At 33.4% G+C, this 22,446-nt stretch overlaps 1 protein-coding gene and 1 long non-coding RNA gene across 2 annotated transcripts in view; one reads left to right on the plus strand and one right to left on the minus strand.

Annotated features, from left to right (window-relative positions):
- LOC127716349 (uncharacterized) overlaps positions 1-22,446 on the minus strand; it is a 141,513-nt gene that overhangs the window by 99,169 nt on the left and 19,898 nt on the right. The window lies entirely within an intron of this gene.
- Positions 13,072-15,170, plus strand: LOC127716351 (uncharacterized). Its single transcript, XR_007988879.1, has 3 exons — positions 13,072-13,134; positions 14,445-14,655; positions 15,073-15,170. It is a non-coding gene; the product is annotated as an uncharacterized LOC127716351 (long non-coding RNA).

Consider the following 22,446-nt stretch of genomic DNA (forward strand, 5'->3'; position numbering starts at 1 on the left):
ATTTTGCACTTCAAAATGATTTGCTAAATTTCGTGCTTTCTTTTTTTAGGTAAGAATCATCATAATCAGAGCCGTGCGTCTTGTTTTAAAATGAATTCTCTTCTTTTGAGAAATATCTATTTTGTTATCCAATTTTAAACCAGCTTTCAACTGTCTACCTCTGGTTTTATTTTATACATTAACTTTTAAGTAACAGTAACTTTTCACTTCATTTTGTTTCTTTTCGTTCCGCTTTTATTTCGTTTCGCAGTCTACAGGTATACTTCGTGCTTTTTATTCCTAACTAAGAATGATCATAATCGGAGCCGTGTTTACAGGTTACCCCTCTTTTCGCCCCTTTTCTGTTTTTGATGTCTTAATCAAAAATTGAAAATTTCAAAATTTCAAAAAGCGAAATAATCAAAACTGCACGTTAAGTTTAGTACTTTTAAAGTTTGATAAAATATCTAAACTAACAAATTTAAAAACGATATTTAGAATTTTAAAATTTTAATTATTTGGTGAAAATTTCAAAATTTCAAAACTTTTAAAGAATTTGGAATTTTGATATTTTAAAACTTTGATCAAAATTCCGTTCCAAAAATCTAAAATTTGAAAACTTTTTTTAACTATGAATTGATAAGTGTTACACGGACCGTAAGCTATGAAAAGCTCCATGATGACAAAATATGAAATTCATCTTTAATCATAATGGCAACATTCCAGTGGTAAAATCATATATTTATTTCAATGATTGGCAGCTTAAAGATATAGAAAAAAGTTTGTGACCAACATTTGCTCCTTGATCATTGTTTTGAAAAGTGTTAAACATATCTTTCTGTATGTAGTAACTGGGTATTTGTATGTAGTAAATGGTATTTAAGAACTTATACTTCGTAGAGTCAATAACACATGAAATTACCTTTCATAATACCAAAATACTAGTGACTATCATAGTATAATCTGCAAGATTTTAAATTGGGTTCATTTCGTCCACCAAAATCATGCATTTTAGATAATAAATACTGAAAGATACATTTTCATCTTTCATGTCATTTTTTAAAAATTTTACATGTAAATTGTAAATGTACATTTATTCGTAAAAATCAAAAAATCAAACGAAACTCATGATCATTAAAAGGAAAACATGATTTAGTGCTCATTATAAACTTATAAAACATGAATTGAATATTTCGCAGGTTTTATCAAATAGGACAAAGTTTTATTTTAGTATGAATTAGCTATGGATCTAACTTTAATACGTTTTTATCCTTGAACAAGATAATGAAATGCGTAATAAATGACAAATACGGTATGGTACATATGGATTCCGAATGTAAAAGGATGATTTACAGCATCAATTATAACGATGTTTTTGATTGGTTAGAATTTTGACGAATGCTTGATGCTCTTTGTTTGTAAACACTTCTTCATGTTTTGGTAAGAAATATCACCGTGTGAGTTTGATTTGTACTCTTAAGGGATCAACCATTTGTTCTCATGGGGAATGTTTTTGTTGTTGTTGTATTTTTAAGTTTGCTTTTTAAAATGAAAAAGAAAGAAAGTTTTTTCTGTTATTTGTTACAAAGTTGATTGGGTTTCTAGATTGACAGATGGGCTAACAAGTTCAATAAATTTTTGGCTCGGTAAAATTTCTGTCAGTTTTAAACAGATGTGAATTTATTTTTAAATGACTCATCACTAATTTAACCTGACGGCTGACCACGAAGTTGCGTTTATCAATAAGATAATCGTATGTTGATATGTAGTATACAACGAACTTTCAAAAGCATTTTCAAACTCAGTGTAAACAAAAGAAGCAGCAATGAATTACAATGCCAAATGTATGCGTGATTGGTGAGAATATAGAGACTCTCTAAACCGTCACCTTTTGAATCAAGACAGAAGAATACGCCTTGTGTTCGAGGCAGGACCGGTCATCTCTGTTGAAATATACCTTCTTGTCCAGACCCGGGGAAATTTAGATCTTTTCAAATACTTTGACTTTATGACAATCATAAGGTGCACTTTATATAACTTATTTAAATAGAAATATATCGTAGGTTTGCTGTGCCATCGTTTTTAGCTTATTGTGTTTTTCTCTCCTACGTTTATTTCCAAATAAATTTCCGTTTCTATGGAGATGTATTAGATAAATCCAGTGGCAAAATAAACATATGCTACTAAAATCTCGCAACTTATATATATTCAGCTGAATACATAAGCTTGTATGCATGCAAGTAAGTATATTGACAGCCAGAAGTTTGAGCTACCAAAATACAAATAACCAACATCATCGATGGCCGAGTGGTCTAAGTATTTCATCTACAGTAATCACTAGCCTGTCAACTCTTAGGTTTTAAGTTTGAATCCCGCTAATGGCGGTGTGTTTGACTCCGATCTTTATTGGCAAGGAATGCTACATGTACTGTTTCTGCCGAAGGCCGGATTTCACTCCGACTTCCTCCACCTGTAAAATACTTGCCGCTCCATAACATAGCCAATGTTACTGACAATAGGTGTTTAAACATCAACAAACAAAAAAAACGATTTGGTTTGCCCTAACTCTGAACATTTTCCACTGAATTTTCCTAAACCCACAATTTCGCACTGTTTTTAGAAGAAAAAATGATTACTTCGAACTCAGAGCGTCTCCGTTTTATAATAAAATAACTTACAATTCAATGTGCTGCTTAAATTCTTCGCCTCCATCTTGAATTTTGTCGGAAACGATTTCACAAGATGACAAGCAAAAATCATTATTGTTGAATGATAATAATAGTATTTTGTTTTAGTATGACATTAACAAAACCTAGAGTCATTTATACAAAGATGTTGAAATTCAATATAGATGAATGCGATGATTTGAATGTCGATAACATGATAAAGAGAGCCGTTGAAATTATGATGAACTTCATTAAAAATGCATCTTAATTATTTGATTTTAGACTTAATGGTCTTTTGAGGGATTATTTTGTTGTCGAAGTGAACAATTAAATTCATTTTCTACTACTAATTTCCATAACAAGTGTACTTTTGCTCGTAATGTATAATATTTCTAAAACTTCTCTCGCGTCATCTGATATCTGAAATCTTTCAGATCTGTCTATTAAATTCATTTGTACTAACTGTAAAATCGAAAGTCATTTTCTATAATATTTCGGAATATTTCTGCATTCTCTATAAGAACTAAGATGCCCTAACCAAAACACATACAAAGGAAGGTTAAATTGACGTGCACTTACTCTTTTCTTTTATTCCTTTGGTATATGTAACTTCCCATCTACTGCATATATTAACATAAGTTATTGAATGATTGTGGGCAATCCAAAACTTATAGGACTCCAAGCTTTTAATGTAAACCCTCATTTATACTGTCTTTATTGGACTGGTTTCCTGTCCTTTGTACAAGGGTGTCTTAAATACACGTATGTTACAAGGGTGAGAACCCCCCCCCCCCCTTCCCCCCCCCCCCCCCCCCCCCTACGTATTGTATGAGAGGTAACACTCAAGTCAGAGTTCAGTCTGAGATATAGTAAAAATTCGAGTGTAAGTTTGTTTTACCTGACTTCGAGTTTAAATCGGACTTCTCGTACACATCAAATTCAAAAAGTTAAAGTTCGAATAACAGATCGATTTAATGATCGAGAGTGTTACTCGACATCTCCATCTCCATCTCTATCTAAATGGTTACCAATTACCATACTCCTTTATTTAAACTTATTAAAAAATTGTGTTTTTTTTTCCGTTGATTTTTTAATTAGTCAATGTTTGTTTTTGAATTTGTTTGTATTTTGAATTACCAATTTTTCAAAACCTACCATCTAATGAGGAAAAACACACACAAAATTTACACACCTATTATTATAAACTGAACATGCATACTATACGGTTTGACTTCATTCTTGAACACAAAAGTTATTCTTGTTAAATATTTATATAGTAAAGTTTATAATCATGATCTATAAGGTTTCCATTTTAATCGGTGGCCGAGTACCTTATCTACAGTGATTCCTATCTCTATCAACAATGAGATTGTGAGTTCAGACCTCGTTCGTGGCAGGTGCGTTCGGCTCCGATCTTAATTGACTAGATTTTCCCGTTTTCGTGTCGAAGGTCGTTGCCTTCCTCCTGATATTCCATTGTCCGCCACCAATAAAAACTGGTCGCCACGACAGTGTTCTCAATAAGTTTTTTTAATAAGAGGAAGAAAAATAAAAGTAGCAGGAAATCATGAGGGCCGCAAGTCCCAAACCGAGCGTCGCAGGCGCGAGATGGGTTGTGCTCGAGAGGGGGGCAGACCCCATTCTCGTTAAGCCGGGGGTTCGGATTTACCCGTGAGAAAATTTTGAAAATCTAGATTGCAGGAGGTGGCATCTGGGCTGTTCTGAGTAGATTTTGACCTCTTATTCTTCATGTTAATTTGTCCAATTTTTAGTAGCTCATTTAAATTTTTGCTCAAAAATTGAAAACTAATGTGATTTTTTTGGCAAATTTTATATGACATGGCTTGCTTCACCCCTTTCCATGTTCAATGTTCTTCTTATTGCAATTCCTTATCACTAAGTGCTATTCCAGAATTGATTGTATGGGAGGGAAAGGCACTTTTTATTTGAATAAAACTTTAATTCATTTTTCCTTAATTTTAAGTTTTGATTGGGAAAATATGTGAAGTAGCCCATGGCGATATATAGAGCTCAGATTGCTGAAAGTGGCGTAAAAACACCAGCAATAAATCAATCATTCAAACCAAATAAGGATTGAAAACATTCACGTTCACATGTTCCCATATGAATATTTTTTTTGTTTAGAGATTTTTCTGAAATATCTATTCGTGTTTGTTTTTTATATCATAAATTTGTTTCTCGTATATCACCTACAATGATTTGGAGAAGAAATACCCATCATGCCCTTTTTTGCTTTGATGAGATTTAAGACGGTGTTATATTGGACCTATTGTTCTGAGGTGTTTCCGAATGCAACCCGATACTTGTGTGAATAAGATAAAGTAGATGATTTACAAGATTGCGTTCGGAAAACAGTTGATATTTACCCGATAATTAGGTATCTTAATTTAAATGACAAAATTGCCGATGAAGTATATTTTGATTTAAATTACAAATTTAGCATATCACACAAGAAGATATAGAACTTATTCACTAATAAAACATAGGTGTTAATCGTATCAAATATATTTAATGTGTAACTGCATGGTACTATAATGATGTAGCAGTATTCTTTTTATTTCGAATGGGGTGGCCCTATGATGAAATTGTCAGCTGTTTGAACTTAACTGTGTTGTCCATAAACTGGTTTCCTTGCGAATAATAACGAGTTTAAAAAGCTGCTTATATTTTAGTTTTCTTTTAAATATATGAATAGAAGTTATATCATACTATAAGTTTTTCAATTTGTGCATGCATGGCGGGCGTTTGCCTGAATATTAATCATTTAATTTTGAATAATTTTGTTCATATCAAGACAAAACTCATGTTTTGACGCAGCGGTAATACACCACCAATCCAGTAAACAATCATTCCAGTAACATATAATTTTATATGATTTTAGAGATACCTGTTGAGTGGTGGGGAGGATGAAGTATATATGCAACATAACATATTTTCACATCAAACACAATGGTACATGTTAATGATTAATTAGATATAAGAAGATGTGGTATGAGTGCCAATGAGACAACTCTCCATCCAAGTCAAAATTTATAAAAGTAAACCATTATAGGTCACAGTACGGTCTTCAACATGGAGCCTTGGCTCACATCGAACAGTAAGCTATAAAAGGCCCCACAAATTACTAGTGTAAAACCATTCAAACGGGAAAACCAACGGTCTAATCTATATAAAAAACGAGAAACGAGAAACACTTATGAACCACATCAACAAACGACAACTACTGATCATTAGATTCCTGACTTAGGACAGGTGCAAACAAATGCAGCGGGCTAAAGTACACAAAGAGGAATACATTTTTCCCAATCTTTGTAGGGTACTGATGTGCTATATAAACTAACCTATGAATATCCAATTTTTACTGTAAAGCGTAAATCCCCCACACCCAAAAATTATGATCCTCATCATTTTATAATATACCATTTGAATTGGAGATATTTCCTTTTATTGATTTTCCAACGAAGTCACCATATATTTTCGACACAGGCTTATTGATCTCCCCCCACCTCTTACTATTTTTTTTCAACAACCCCATTCACCCCTCTCCCCCTCCCCCTTCCCCTATCTATTTGTTTAACTAATAAAGTACAGATGCATATGAAACAGTGAACTTATATTACTTACCTAAGAAAGTTTCATAAATACTATCCTAATCGAACTGTATCACAACTGAGAAATATATTCTTTTAAACCAAACTTGATAGGATTTGTATGTTAATTGGACATTAAATTGACAACTTCAAGGATAACGATATAAAAGGTTTTTGATAGTTGCAATTATTTAATGCAGATTGATATCGATTTCTTGAGAGGCCCATTGAGGGTAATACTAATTTTTCATATTTGATTCCGATTTAATAATTTAAAGCTAAATTTTACAAATGCCTCTTTTGAAATTTTTAAGATTTCAAGGTCATTATGGATTAAGGTAACGAAAGGATTAAAATTTTCACATCAGTTGTCACATGTATCATTGCCCCAGGGCATTGTAAGTATACGATTAGCTTTTTCAATTTGATTTCTACCTTCAATTGCCAATTACATACGTGACAGTCTTACTAAGAGAGTTGATTGACACAAGGAAACAAGAACCTTGTCCTTATAATTGTTTACAACTAAGACCTCATAATGTGTCTCTATGTCTGTGAGGTAAAAAAAATTTGTATTAGAAGAAGGTTATAAGGTTTCTGGTTATTATAATGCCACAGCACCTCATTGAAAAAAGCAAACTTGAAAGCGAGGCACCAAAAGAATATTTTACTTTTATAAATGACAACATTGTTCGAAAATAAAGACTGAAGGATGACAGTCAGTAGCAAATATTACAGGATATAACGTGTGTATCTAATGACATAGTGCATAGTTTTTATTTATTTCAATTTTAATTTCATTTGTCTTTCTTAAATATTTTTATTTGTTCTAGCACACCTACACCTATGACTAGCATTCTCATTGTGCTTATATGTGTCTTTCAGAGTGTACTATAGTTTACTTTAAACAAGATAAACGTTCCATATTCTAATCCTGCTTAAGCCATGAAATGTTCAGATATTGACTAAAATCTCAACTTTGATGGATTGAGACGGATCATCAAACGCACCCATAAATGACAAAAGAAATTTAACCTGATTAACTTTCTTTTAAGGGATAAATACATGTAGTAAGTTATGTACAGGCGTAGAAGTGCATATTGATCTAATCTTTTTGGGTTCATATTTGCATACCTTTTTGTCTTTTTAAATCTTGAGTACATTTTAAGTAGTCTTTTATATTTTTTTTTGCAAAATATGATTCCGCTTTAAAGTGCTCATTTACTAATCTATAAAATGCAAACATAGGAAGAAATATAAAAAAAAAGTTTACATGGCGCTTCCGTACAATGCCCCTTTATTATTCTTTATATATGCCAATAGACAGATCGACATGCTCAAGTATAATTCATCAATCTTAATATCATCATTTGTTGGAGACAGATTAAAATAAGCATTATTTTGTAAGGAGTCCGGAAGTTATTCCCCCGCAAACATGGTTAATCCAGTCTTATTCTATACGTTCCTGTCCCAAGTCAGGAGCCTGTAATTCAGTGGTTTCCGTTGGTTTCTGAATTTAATCAATTTTGTTTTCCTTTGTTTTGTACATAAAATCGACCGCTACCAGGCTTTTCTGGATTGAACTGTCGGAGCCTTTTATAGCTTCCTATGCGGTATGGGTTTTGCTCATTGATGAACTCCAACGTCATTTGGTATTTGGCGGAAAGTTGTCCCATTGCAAATCATACCACATTTTCTTATTTTATATTGTTTATGGTTTCTGGATCCTATTTATTTATACTAAACGTTTTATTTTATTCATTTGTTAAACAGACAAAAAGGAGAATTAGATGTGCAACTTTAAAATAAAATGAGAATGGAAATGGGGAATATGTCAAAGAGACAACAACCCGGCCAAAGAGCAGATAACAGCCGGAGGCCACCAATGGGTCTCCACGCAGCGAGAAAATCCCGCACCCGGAGGTGGTCCTCAGCTGGCCCCTAAATAAAAATGTGTACTAGTTCAGTGAAAATGGACGTCATACTAAACTACAAAACATATAAATGAACTAAAATTAAAAAAAAAACACACACAAGACTAACAAAGGCCAGAGGCTCCTGACTTGGGACAGGCGCAAAAATGCGGCGGGGTTAAACATGTGTTTTGTGAGATCTCAACCCTCCCCCTCTACCTCTAGCCAATGTAGAATAAAGAAACACACAGCGATACGCACAGTAAAACTCAGTTTAAAAGAAGTCCGAGTCCTATGTCAGAATAGGTAACAAAAGAAACTAAGTAAAATGTCAATGATACATAGATTAACAAAGGATTACTAGCAGTTACTGACATGCCAGATCTAGACCTCAATTAAACTGATTGAAAGATTATGTCTTCATCATATGAAAATTAAGTACAATCCCTCCCGTTAGGGGTTTAGTATCATACCATCATAAAATATATGAGAAGAACATAATCCCGTATCATGCCAGCAACTGGTTTTAGAATAAATGTGTTTATTTCCGATGCAAAGACCCTATGAGTGAATCAATATTAATACCAAAATATGCCATCTTTAATGACCTGACAACAGTATCGTAACTATATCCCTTCCGAATAAGTCTGTTTAATGGTTTGGTTAGCTTTTGAGGTGAATGCCGACATTTTTGTGCTTTGTAAAGAATATTACCATAAAAGATTGGATGTGAAATACCTGAACGTATAAGATGTCTGCATGTTAGTTTATATTTACGAATAATGTCCTTGTACCGATGATAAAATTTAGTAAATGTTTTGACTAGTTTGTGATATCGAAAACCCTGGTGTAATAATTTTTCAGTAAAACAGAGATGTCTTTCGTTAAAATCAAATACGTTGTTACATATACGAGCGAATCGAACAAGTTGAGATATATAAACACCATAAGATGGTGACAAGGGAACGTCATCATCTAAAATGGATAATTAACAATAGGAAATGAAAAATCATCTCTTTTGTCATAAATTTTGGTATTATGCTTCCCGTTAAAGATTTAGATATCAAGATCAAGGAAAGGAAAGGGCAGTGGTCATTATTAGTATTAGCTTTATCTAAAGTCAGTTCGGCAGGATAAATCTCTTTAGTGTACATACTGAAGTCGTCATTATTGAGAGCCAATATATCATCTAAATATCTAAAAGTGTTATTAAATTTTTGAATCAGATGATGTTTCGATGGGTCTTTGCTGATTTTAGTCATAAATTGTAACTCATAACAATACAGAAACAGGTCCGCAATAAGTGGTGCACAGTTAGTCCCCATGGGAATTCCAATAACTTGACGATATACGGAATCTCCATAGCAAACAAAAATGTTATCTAGTAAAAATTCAAGGGCAGTTATAGTATCAAAACAGGTCCAATTGACATTGTTCTTTTGTTTGTTGTTACTAAAAATGACATAAAAGAGTTTGAACATATATATATTATATGTTCGCATTCTGACTTTTTACATGCCAATTCAATCAGGTGTGTGAATTTTTTCTAAATAAGATTATGAGGCAAAGTGGTATGTAGAGTAGAAAAATCAAAACTTTAAACAGATTCGAAATCACCAATATAAGCATGCAATTTATCAAGTACTTTTTGACACTCCAAAAGTAATTAACTCCACTACTATCAAAGGCCTTATTTGAACAATTTATTACCAGGTTTTTGATTGTACCAAGTCAGAAGTCCATTACTAGTCTAGTAATGGACTTCTGACCAAGTGTACTAGTAAGTAGAATAGATAGTTTAGTAGTGGAACAATAGTTTGAAGACGAAATAAATCTATATTTGTAAGGAGTTTTGTGCAGCTTCGGAAGCCAGTGCATAGTTGGAACTTTCATTGTATTTGGTTCTGCTTGTAAAGAGGTAGCTACAAGTTTATGTTTGTTACAGATGTCATTTTCAGAAAATGGAGTCAGTTGGAATGTTGGTGAATTCGTGATTTCCTTTTTCAGAACCTCAATGTAAAAATTACGTCAAACAATAATGATATTGTTAGCAGCCTTATCACTCGGGACAAAAACAAATTCCTTGGCGAGTTCTTAAAGCTTATGTTTGATACGAGAACTAGGGTTTTTATGGTTGTTGTTAGGAGTAGAATGTTCTTTAAAATGTTGAATACGTATATCAATTATGTTCATTATCGAATTAAAAAAAGAATCTAATGATTTCTTGTCAGCTTTTTCTCGTTTTATCCACTTAGAGCAGTAAGTACGGAGTGAGTCGTGGATGATGTTACGACACTCATTCCAATTAATAATTGACGGGAGACGATATTTGGGTCCTTTACTGAGGAATGATTTCAACTCTCGGTCATGAACGATGTTAAGGTCTCCTGTTATAACATGGGAACTGGGGCCATAAATGTATTCGGAATTACTGCAATTTCATGACGTAGGTGTATTGTCACTGATATTAACATCTTCACACACATCGCTGTAATTAAACGCATATTTCCGGGTAGATTTTTTGTCTTCATAACAATAAGAGGGAGTTCAGTATTATCAAAATAACCAGGAATTTGTTCTTTAACAGATTGATCATTAAAAATACCGGCAATATTTACAAAATCAAAACCTTTATTGAAATATTTAATTTTAATAAAATGTTTTTTGTGATCTTTAGGGCGATCAATTTTGGGAAACAATTTAGAATAGCAATATGCAATTATAAATTGCACAATTTCATACTTAGGACTGCAATATGGAATTGTGTTGCATTCCTCCAAAATTTGATGTAATTTATTAACAGGTAAAGAACAGAGCTTGGTTTTTTGAAATAGAAATTAGTCCGATATATTTGTATTGTTAATACGAAATTTTCTTTGATTGCGATTTATTCTACGCCCATGAGAACGGTTTTTACGAACTGGTTTAGAAATTATTTCCAAAATATTAACAGAATATGTTCTTGATATATTACCAATTCCCATGATATTGTCATTAAGACCGAGAGGATAGACTGTCTGTAATTTTTTAATCCAATTTAATTCAATAATTTTCCGTGATCGTACAAATTTTGAATGAGATTCCCCAGGCTACTTATTAACTACTTCTAAAGGTTGAACTGTTAAATATTTTAAAGTATTGTAAAAACGCTACATGTATATAGTGGAGGGTTGAGATCTCACAAAACATATTTAACCCTTCCTCATTTTTGCGCTTGTCCCAAGTCAGGAACCTCTGGCCTTTGTTAGTTTTGTATGTTTTTTTTTTTTTTTATTTTTTGTTTCATCTATATGTTTCGGAGTTTAGTGTAACGTCCATTTTCTCTGAACTATAGTACACATTTTTTATTTAGGGGCCAGCTGAAGCCTGCCTCCGGGTGCGGGATTTTCTCGCTGTATTGTAGACCCATTGCTGGCCTTGGGTTGTTTTCTGCTCTTTGGTCGGGTTGTTGTCTCTTTGACACATATCCCGTTTCCATTCTCAATTTTATATCTCAAATGCATTAAGTTATCGTGCTTACACTATATTTATAGAACTTTAAGGCGTTCCTCTTTAAGGTCTATATGCGTAAATTGGCTATATCACAGATTTTGGTTAAACTTTGCATACAACTTTGGCAGTTTGAACAATAAGTTAAAATTTAAAAAAACCCTTGGTGTTTTTCTGAAATATTACTGTATGAAGTTTTTAATGATGTCAAAAATTAATTGGGTCACCAACTTCTTGTTTTTGGTATGCATCAGTCAAACAGTGTTCTAGCTGAAAAATACGACAAAACGACGAAATAAGCGAAACGTCATTGCGTTGTAAGCTGTACAACGTTGAATTTTGACGTTTTCGGTACTAAGGGCAACTATAGCGCATTCTACAGATTGGCAAACAAATAATAAACTAGGTCAGTGACCCTACGATTATTTTATACCAATCAAGCGGAAATTCATTTATCAAAGCATATCAATTTTTAAAAAAAAGCTATGCATTTGAAACTTGAGGTTTTATACTTCTAAGACAATTTTAAGAGCGTTTTCGTCGATTGTATGTGCTTTCTATACAAATGTTCATCTATTTTGAAAATATTTATTCAATATTATTTCAGAAAATAAATGAGATAAATGCATTATATATAGATTCCACCACTGCAACAAGTGTGTTACGATATTTCTCCACTCGAGACAGTTAAATTTTAATATTTAAAGCGCGAGGCTTGCCGAGCTTTTTAAATAAGTAAAATTTAACTGTTGAGAGTGGAGAAATATCGAAGAACACGAGTTATAGTAGTGGAATCTGTTTCCATAATGATTTTTATCCTTCCTTTTCAAAGAATTGCAGAAAGTTGTGTTCTTTATATGTGACGTCATCAGGAATGGTCGCCTTTTCTCGTGACGTCACAATAGAAAATTCAGAAGAAACCAAGAAAATTTGACGTCATAATTAAATTTCAGCCAATCATGTGCCGAGAACAGATACTTCACTAGTGAGGAGAAATGTTTTTCTCACACCGATCAAGAAATCTGAAAATATCACAAAAATTAGAGAAATTGTTATCGATTTTCAGTTCAAGTTTAATATTCGCGGCTGTATGCAAAATTTAAAAAAAAATCTGTGACATGACCTATTAACCGAAATTAACCTTAAAGTGAGTGAAAAATTCAACAAATTTTGGATGGTCTTAAACACGGACACCTTTACATTTCAGATACGCTCTCTGACAGATGTCTAGTTAAAACGGAGAAAAGCTAAATAAATATAGTTTTAAAACTAGATCTGACAAGACATGTTATAGAGAGACATGTATGTCCATCAGTATCTAAAGAAAAAACAAAACAAATCGTTTTCTCAAAGGAACGAAACTAAAGAATTTAAGCAAAGTTAACATTGTCGATTTTTTACCCGCAGAGGCCACTATACATTGATGACTACCCATGGTGCATATCACAGAATGGATGGACCATCATCTCCTAGTCTGTAAGTTACATGTTAAATGAAATAGACGATGAAAAACATTTCATATTTAAATGTACTCAAAGTTAAAACATGAGACTTGAATGTTTACCGAAAGTTAGGAATACCTATTCAAATATAGATGATATTGATAACTTAAATAAATTGATTGTATGTCTTTCATGTCCGTCAGTTATATGTGTTACTCCATTTAATAAAAAGTCATGGTCACGGAGGAGAGTGGACTCACCGACTATACACACTTGATATGTACATATATGTACAAAATGTATATTATGTCTTGTACTTTTATTATTTTTGTGGTGTTTTATGCACTGTGTTATTTTTGTTAAATTCATATATGCAATCAACCCTATTGGGGTATAACTGTGTATTTGAATAAATGAATAAATTAATTATTACTTATACTGGTTAGAATTTAATTTTGCTCCCGCGAAATGTTATTCATACTGTCACTGAGATTACGTTTCCAGAATATTAAAAGCAAGTATGTTCATATACGCTTCGTTAAGTCAGTACAGTAAAACCCAAATTGGCAACAGCACATGAGTACTATTTCAAAATAAATTAAACGTTTTTAACAAACTGTTGTTGTATTTTAATCAGGGCAAATAATTACCTTATACAGGTCATTATGTATGCATCAACGCACATTTCATTGAAACTTGGTATCGTCCAGGTTACTGCTTCAAAAGAAGGACCGAAATAACTCCACAATTATTGTTGTATAAATTTGATTCTAATACTACAATATATCTGCCTCGAGCGTAAATAGAAAATGAGCTTGAAAGCATACGCACACTTGGTCAACGTTATAGGTGTACTTTATTTCATTTCTTTAAATGTATGAAATATTTGCCACTAGACGTTAAACACCTAATATTCAATCCTATTTCATTCTAATCTTATACTCTATTTTAGCAAACGTTTTCTTCTCATCTCATTGTAGTTATTTTCTGTTAGGTTTTGCTTGATTTGTTTTGTGTGTGTATATATATATATAGTTATTTTATTCATTTCGAAACGGATGAAAAGTGGAATCAAATGTTCAACATAAAAAAGACGCGCGTTTCTTCTACAAAAGACTCATCAGTGGCGCTCGAACAAAAAACGTTAAAAGGCCACATCAAGTACGATGTTGACTCGGAGCATTGAGAAAACAAAATTCCGAAAGGTTTTGCCAAATGCAGCTTAGGTTATCGTGTTCATTATTTATACAAGTTTCAGGGTTCCGCTTTATAAGATTTCGAACAATCTCATGAGAATTACATCGAATTAAAGACGGTCGTAAAACTAGCACCTTTATATTTCAGATACGGCCTCTGACAGCTGTCTATTTAAACTAAGAAAAAAAAGCTATAATTTTAGTTTTAAAACTTCAACTGACAAGACATGTTATTGTGAGTCATGTATGTTCGTCAGTATTTAAAGAAAATAGAAAAACAAATCGTACATTTCGTGGAAAGAAACTGAAGAATTTAAGCATGTAGTTCACATAATGGATGGACCCTCATATCCTAGTCTGTAAGTCGTATGTGTATTATTATTTATAATGGTTAGAATTTAAATTGGCTCACGTGAAAAGTTATGTATAATCACGGTAACTGAGATTTTGTTTCCAAAATATTACAAAAAATTATGTTCATATACGAATATAGCTTTCATTGGTGTTCTTTCTTTTCGACTTTTATAATGACATAGAAATTTTGTTTCCCGAAAAACAAAAAAAAATAAAATAAGGATATGTGTTATGATTGCCAATGAGACAATCATCCACCAGATATCAAATAACATAGATGTTATCAACAATGCTTAACTGTAAGGCTTCAACAATGAGTTTTTTACGACTTCAACGATGAGCAAAACCCATACAGTACAGCAAAGTTGTTCATGATGTTTAGGTACGATTAGACCTTTTATTAGTTTTTCTTTCTTTTCTAGTGTGGCTTCTCGGAGTTCGATGGAGACTGAATGCATCTATTTCCTTTTGTGTTGTACAAATGCAAGAGATGCAGTTTTTAACCTCTCCGGAAATAAAAAGGGCGTAGAAATCGAAGTAGGTAGATGTGCCATTGTTATTAAAAGTTCAGAATTAACATTTTAACAACAAATTTATTTTTATTTCAAGAAGCGATTTTTAATAACAAGTACTTAAAATTGTCTGGTTATAGTACATTTGTATTAGTACTAAATAACTAACACAAATTTAATATCTTTAAATCAAAAATAGAATATTGATTTTTTTTTAATAGATATTTTATCCGAATGTTAATTTGACTTATCTCCCTTAGTATAAATGATTTTATTAGTACGTCAACTTAACGCATTTCTATTTATTTCAGATCACCACCCGGTGAAGTTAAAGACACAAAGCTTTGGAAATGAATAGGGAATAGACAGCTTATTGGATAGTACAAAAATGTACCAACGGATGGTGGAAGATCACAAAGGAATCTGTTGCTTTGACCGACCAAATACAGATATTGTTTAACGGAAGATTTCTGTTCAAACTCTTTAAACTATTTTATGTTAAAACTAATGATTTACTTACTTAATTTAGTTGTGTAAGCTTCCACCAATAATATGTCTTACTGTGGTAAAATTTAGTCGTGTCAATTTAGATTATTTTCAAAGATAGGAATACCGACCTCTTATACTAGTATTCATTATTGCAAAGATAAAAAAAATCATACGCTGTAATTTGATTACCACCAATGTATTAAATAAAAGATTTTAACTTACAATTTAAATGTACCAGTGAATTATAGGATATGACTTGATGATCTGAGCATACATGTACAAACTAAAGCAACCACCATTCATCTTTTGGAGGGGCTAGCTAGGAGGCATGTTTTTTTCTCTCAGGACAAACATGATTTTATGCTTTCGACTTTATTAAAAAACATACTTATTTTTTCAATAAGATACAGGATTAGCCATTTTTTGGAAACTCAATAACACGATATTCAAGAGCTTGCGTTTCCTATCATGTTTTTCTTAAAAAGGAAGCTATTGAACCATCGGTTACAAGTGGTAAACGTTTTACGAACGCCAGCATAAGCATCTTCGCTAGCCAAGGGTTACAATCCTCTTCCGGGAAGTGGATCGTAACCCTTGGCTAGCGAAGATGCATCATGAGTTTGAGCATCTTCTGTGTCACAAATGACCATGGATATGTTCCAATTGTAACCACAATCCCTTCTTCTTTGACTCGAAAGTGACATCACCGAATGAGACTTATCACCAAATGCATGTGAACTTGAGCAACTCAACGGGTGCCATATGGGAAGCACCTTACCCTTTCGTAGCACATGAGATAACCCCCGGTTTTTGGAGGACTTCGTGTTAGTTTTATAGGTTAAGTTTTGTCGTCTGTTGTTTAACGTTTCATTTTTTTGAGGGTGTATTTTTCAGCATGCCGTTATTGTCAGCTTCTCTTCGACTTACCATTTAACGCTAATAGTGCTCACCTTTTAATCTTATGCACACCATTATCTTGAATGCATGGCTTAAAAAATCGTATTTCAATAGCTCTAAAACTTGTACGGACAAGCTTCAAACTTAAGCAAACACTTTGGAATTGTATGCATAATTTACGCTTCGCTTGTAAGAATTACCTTTTCACAAAAAATAAGTAGATGTGGCATAATTACCAATGAGACAACTTTCCACCAAACGCGCGAAACTACAAGGCTATACAAGAAACAACTATGAATCATCATATGGCCAAACACATGATTAAAATTAGGCTTACAGAATTAAGAATAATTGGGGCAAACGACAAGGATGTACAAGTAAACACTACGAATCAACATATAGCCATACGCCACTGTCCAAGGTTATGGGAGGGTTAAGCGCTCAAACACATGTTCAACCTTTCCACATTCTTGGTGCTCCTGACAAGGCAGGAGCCTGTAATTCTGTAGTTGTCGTTGGTTCACGTCTTTCATATTTGTTTTTCGTAAATTGTATTGTTCAATTAAAAGTCGTTAGTTTTCTCGTTTGAATTGTTTCATATTTTTTCACGTCAGGGCTTTTATAGCAGACTATACGGTATGGGTTTTTCTCATTGTCGAAGGCCGTACGGTGACCAATAATTGCTTTTGCCTTCGTTATTTAAACTCTGATAATAAGTTGTCTCATCGGAAATCACCTCCATATCAAAAAAAAAAAAAAAATAGGACCTAGATATGGTTTACGGAATTAAAAATGATTGGTCCAAAAACATTTAACAATGAAGAAAATAAATAAAAAATAAAGAAAGAATACAGAATAATGGGGTGCTTAGGTAAAAATAATACGGAATAATGGGCAAACAATTAAGAACAGAGAGTAGTCTAGACGTATAATAAGAGTGAATTGTTAAAAATTAAGACTACCTACCCCTCCCCAAGCTACCACCACCAACACCACTACCACAAGTCTTGAAATCTATCAATAGCCTAGCTAGGAGTAACCAAATGTTAAACAATTTCAAAGCTTATACATTCTGATATAATACCTGGCTGTGTATTTGTACATTCGAACAACGCCTTGAGAATTGTATTCAAAACCAGATGCAAGAATTTCGGATGCATGTATCTCTTTACCAAAGTCAACATAGATCTTTGATTTTCAAAAAAAGGGGCGGGGGTGGTGGTGCGACCAGTATTTAATTTGATTAATCCTAGTAATAAGGTGAAACTATAAAAAAAAAAAACTTGTGTAACTATTATGGTATATTTATTAATATGTAATTAATGAATTTGGATATGAAAATGCAACTTTCTTCTTGATCAAACGAATGGAATAATTATTATCTTTTGTTACAATTCCCCCAGAAAGTTCAGTATTTTATCATGTCTTGTACACGTAATGATATTTACACAATCAACCTGCTATCATGTGATATGCAATTTCTACATCATACATTTGTTCGTTTTAAATAAACACGTAATACACATGTACACTTTCTCTGTAATTCAAAAAGACATAGTTAACTTAAAAGGAAAAGTATTATTTACATTAATCAAAATCAAACATTTTGAAAAACGGTGTTTCGTCTGGACTCAAACCTTCTTGTTTGCTCGTAAATCTACCGGAACACCGACGAAACCTGCACTTGTTTCCTCCGAACGGTGTCCTTCTTTCCGCACTTTCCCGAATCTCCTGACATTCCACTCTCCTCCTCTTCCAGAAACTCCAACCGTTTTCTCTCTTAAATTTCTTCCTTTCTTCTTCCCAGAATTTATCCTTTGAATATCCATTATTTTTCCAAGTTTTCCAACGTTCCTCCATTTCTTCTGGGTTTGGTAATTTCGTGTTGTAAGTATCCTTCCAATATTTCTCCCAGAAATTTAATGTTTGTCCTTTTTCTTTAGAATTCTCATATTCATTCAAAACAGTTTCATGATATTCTTTCAAATTTTTGTGATTTTTCAGTACTTCGTCAGTGTAACTATCCCAAATCTCTAATGGCGACTTCCCTTCTTTGATAAGGTCTTTATTTTGCCCGGGGCCCCATTTCGAAGGAGGCCAGTTCCAATATCCTACAAAATGTTGCATCCAGTCTTCCATATGAAACATTTTCCACTTCTCTTTACATACATTTTGATCTGAATTTTCTTTCTTTATTTCCGAATTTTCTTCCATTATTTTATTGTTTTCATCTTTTGGTAACATTTCAGTCATTTTTGTATAAATTTTTAAAATTTGAATCGGTATACAACTTGTGATATGATTTCTGCTTTCTATTACTGATACTATAGTTAGTTATCTTTTATACTAGTTCAAGTCTACGTGTTCTTCATTATTAATCATGGTATTTGAAAGATATTAACAATGTTTCGTCAGATAATATTTCGTCAGACGAGATTGTAAAAAACAGAACATTTGCACAAAGCGAGATAACTCAAATTATTTATGTTTTATTCATACATGAAATGTTCTATTTATCGAGGCCTCCTAGAGGGGAACATTTGAAAACCGTATTTCCTAACTTATTTTATTTATATTGTGTTGGGTTTTCGTTTGTTTCTCGAAAGTCATATTTTACTTTTAGTTTTATCTTCAAATATGTCTCTACACTTTCATCTAATATTATCCGATCGCGAGAGTCTATATATCATACTTTTTTTGATATACTTATACATGTAGATACATGTATAGAATATACCAATCCCTGGATATACTAATAATCTCTTAAGTGAAATCATCAAGGCATGCTTTGGTATAGCGACTAGACAGTTGTGGATCAAGACACGGGTTAGGGAGATCCAGGGGTTGGGACATTTTTCTGAAAGACATTCATTTTAATAAAAAAAAAAAATCTCGATTTGCGACTGGTGATGTTGACGGATGACTAACGCAGTCACACAGTATTTGGTCCTTATTCTGAAATATGACAATATAACTAGTATTTATATATAATTTGTATTTTATACACTACAATAGCCCTGTTAATTTTATAACGGTAATAGATTAACTAATTCATAATTTGAAATATAGAAATGATAAAATTGAGAATGGAAATGGGAAATATGTCAAAGAGACAACAACCCGACCAAACAGCATATAACAGCCGAAGACCAATATGGGTCTTCAACGCAGCGAGAAAATCTCGCACCCGTAGGTGGTCCTCAGCTGGCCCCTAAATAAAATTGTGTACTGGTTCAGTGAAAATGGACGTCACACTATCATCATACTTTATTTCCTCCTATAGGAGATTGACAACATGCATATACAAATCATGTACAATTATAAAGTTTTGAAATTATATAATAGAATGTCACTTAATATTTAGGATGGAAAAGTATTTACAGTCTACAGTATTTTAGAAAGGAAAATCCTTCGTTAAGGACTTCCAAACAATGCTCTGGTGCTAAAAAGTCCAAGAGAGCTTCCTGATTGCCAAGCAGAAAGCAAGACACGTTCTCGTCTGATTTCGAAAGCAGTGTGTATAAGAAATTGTCACTAGTCATTTCTGATAATCTTTTATATAGCAAGTGTCTTTGTGAGAGAAGTTCTGTGCACATACTAATTTGATGGTAAAGTGTATCTTGAACAAAGTGTCCACACAAGTTGCAGTTTCCGCTAGTCGGGGGAGTAGACCAAAGTTTAGCTACATGTTTCGCGGTTAGAAGTCTGCCAGTAATTTTTGCATATCGCCACAGGAAATCATAGCCATTGTTCTCAGACAATCTTAGAAATCTTATAAAATCGTTGTCACTACGCATTCGCTCTTCCTTTTGAAGTATCTCATTCAGGTTAATCGCACTATTGACAATGTTTTTCCACTGAACTTTGGTTGGGAAACAGCCCGTAAACATATAGCTATTCAAAAAATTCAAAAGTGAATATTTTGATAAAATGTTAATTACATCTGGGATGAATCCATATTGTTTTCTACCGGTATCTCCAAAAAACTGATAAAGTCTATAAATGAAAATTTGTTTGGTAAGTGATTCGGCCTTCATTTCGCAAAGTTTATACAGAAACATCAATTTCCGTTTTTCTACTAGTATAGGTAGTCTCTCAAGGTTGGTCATAGATTCACACATATCTGACCGTGTTCGTTTAGGGAAGCCTTGAATATGTTTAACAATGAAATGCTGGAAAGTTTCAAGACACCTTATGTCTTTTGGTTTTATCCCGTTCCAAAGCTCACATCCGTATAGCACCGCAGGTATAACGATTTTATTGTAGAGGCCACACACAGTTAACGGATTTAACAAACAAGATCCAGTACCGACTATAGCAAAATAACCATTGCGACCCTTCCTACATGAATGCTGAATATCTGTGCTCGGTGATAAGTCAACCGTCCTTAATATTCCAAGGTGCTTGGTCTCAGTTGAAACGTTAACACTTTTATCACCTAGATTGAATACATGGTCTAGTTCAGTTCTGTAGCATAAGATAACAGATTTCAGAGGATTAAACTCAAATCTCCATTTAAGTGAATAATCGTACGCACAATTCAACATAATTTGGAGTCTTTGTGGTGAAGTACCAATACAAACTACATCGTCAGCAAATGATGGATTGCTTGTACGAATATTTGAAATATTTGCGGTTCCAACTAATTCTAATTCATTTAATAGGTCATTAATGTACACCAAGTAAAGGATGGTCGATAGTACACCGCCTTGTCTGACGCCTTGTCGGACTTTGAAGGGTACTGATACGTGTTCATTGACGTAAACGGCACTTGTTATATCACTATAGCAATCAGAAATCACTTGTAAAGCTTTACTATTTATTCCAAGTTGGTACAGTTTGTAAATTAGGCCGCTATGCCACACCGTATCAAACGCACGGGAACTGTCCAAAAACGCAACGTACAATTTGCATCCTAATTCTAAAAGGTAATATATAGTTTCTTGGAAGTTGAAGGAGGCAGTGATACAGCTAAGTCCATTTAGAAAACCTTGTTGTTGTATATTGGGGAACAGATCATGTTTCAAGGAGGTTAATAGTCGCTTCTTTAATACAGTTTCAAACAGCTTATACAGTATTGGCAAGAGCGATATAGGACGATAGTTTTCGGGCGCTTGTTTACACTTTCCATTACCTTTATACAATGGAATCAATATGCCATGCTTCCAACACAAGGGAATACGACCGAATCTAATCACTGCATTACAAATACGGAGAATGACTGTATGTAGTTTACTTCCGCTGTACCTCACATGTTCGTTTTGCAGCTTATCATATCCTGGTGCCTTTCGTAGCTTGAGGTTTCTAATCACTGTTTCGATTTCGTACAAGGTTATTTCACCTCCTGGGAGGAGGCCATTATTTGTTGCACATGACTCGAGTGTGCGATCTACGAATTCAGTCACATGGGCCTTGAAATCACTGTCAAATTTAGCGTTTTCGGTTGGTGTATAAACGTCTGCATAAAAGTCAGCAAAAGCATTTGAAATATCTTCTTGAGATTTACATTGTCGGTTGTGATGTAGTATTTCCGAAATTTGGTTGGTTTTACGGTTTTTCTGACGAGATATTAAGCGCCAAAAGAGTCTAACATCACACTCAGCTGCTTCGTCGATTTCACGGTAAGTATTGTCCATGTAGGCATTATATGCAAAACGTTGACGATTCCGGAATTCGTTTTTCGCAGATTTGTATTCGACGTAAGAAGGAAAGTTCACCCCTCGAGGTCTGCCTTGGTTAATCCATTTCCTGCGAGCCAAACGTTCAGCTGTATGTGCTTGTTTTACTTCATCTGACCAATACGGCTTAGTTTTGGGATTAAAATTACCCGACGGTATTGTTATATTTGCACAGTCTTTCAATTTATCGGTAAGTTTGTTAGCAAGTGTATCTAAATCG

This window comes from Mytilus californianus, unplaced genomic scaffold (genome assembly GCF_021869535.1).
Source record: "Mytilus californianus isolate M0D057914Y unplaced genomic scaffold, xbMytCali1.0.p SCAF_9, whole genome shotgun sequence".
In the NCBI taxonomy this organism is placed as follows: domain Eukaryota; kingdom Metazoa; phylum Mollusca; class Bivalvia; order Mytilida; family Mytilidae; genus Mytilus; species Mytilus californianus.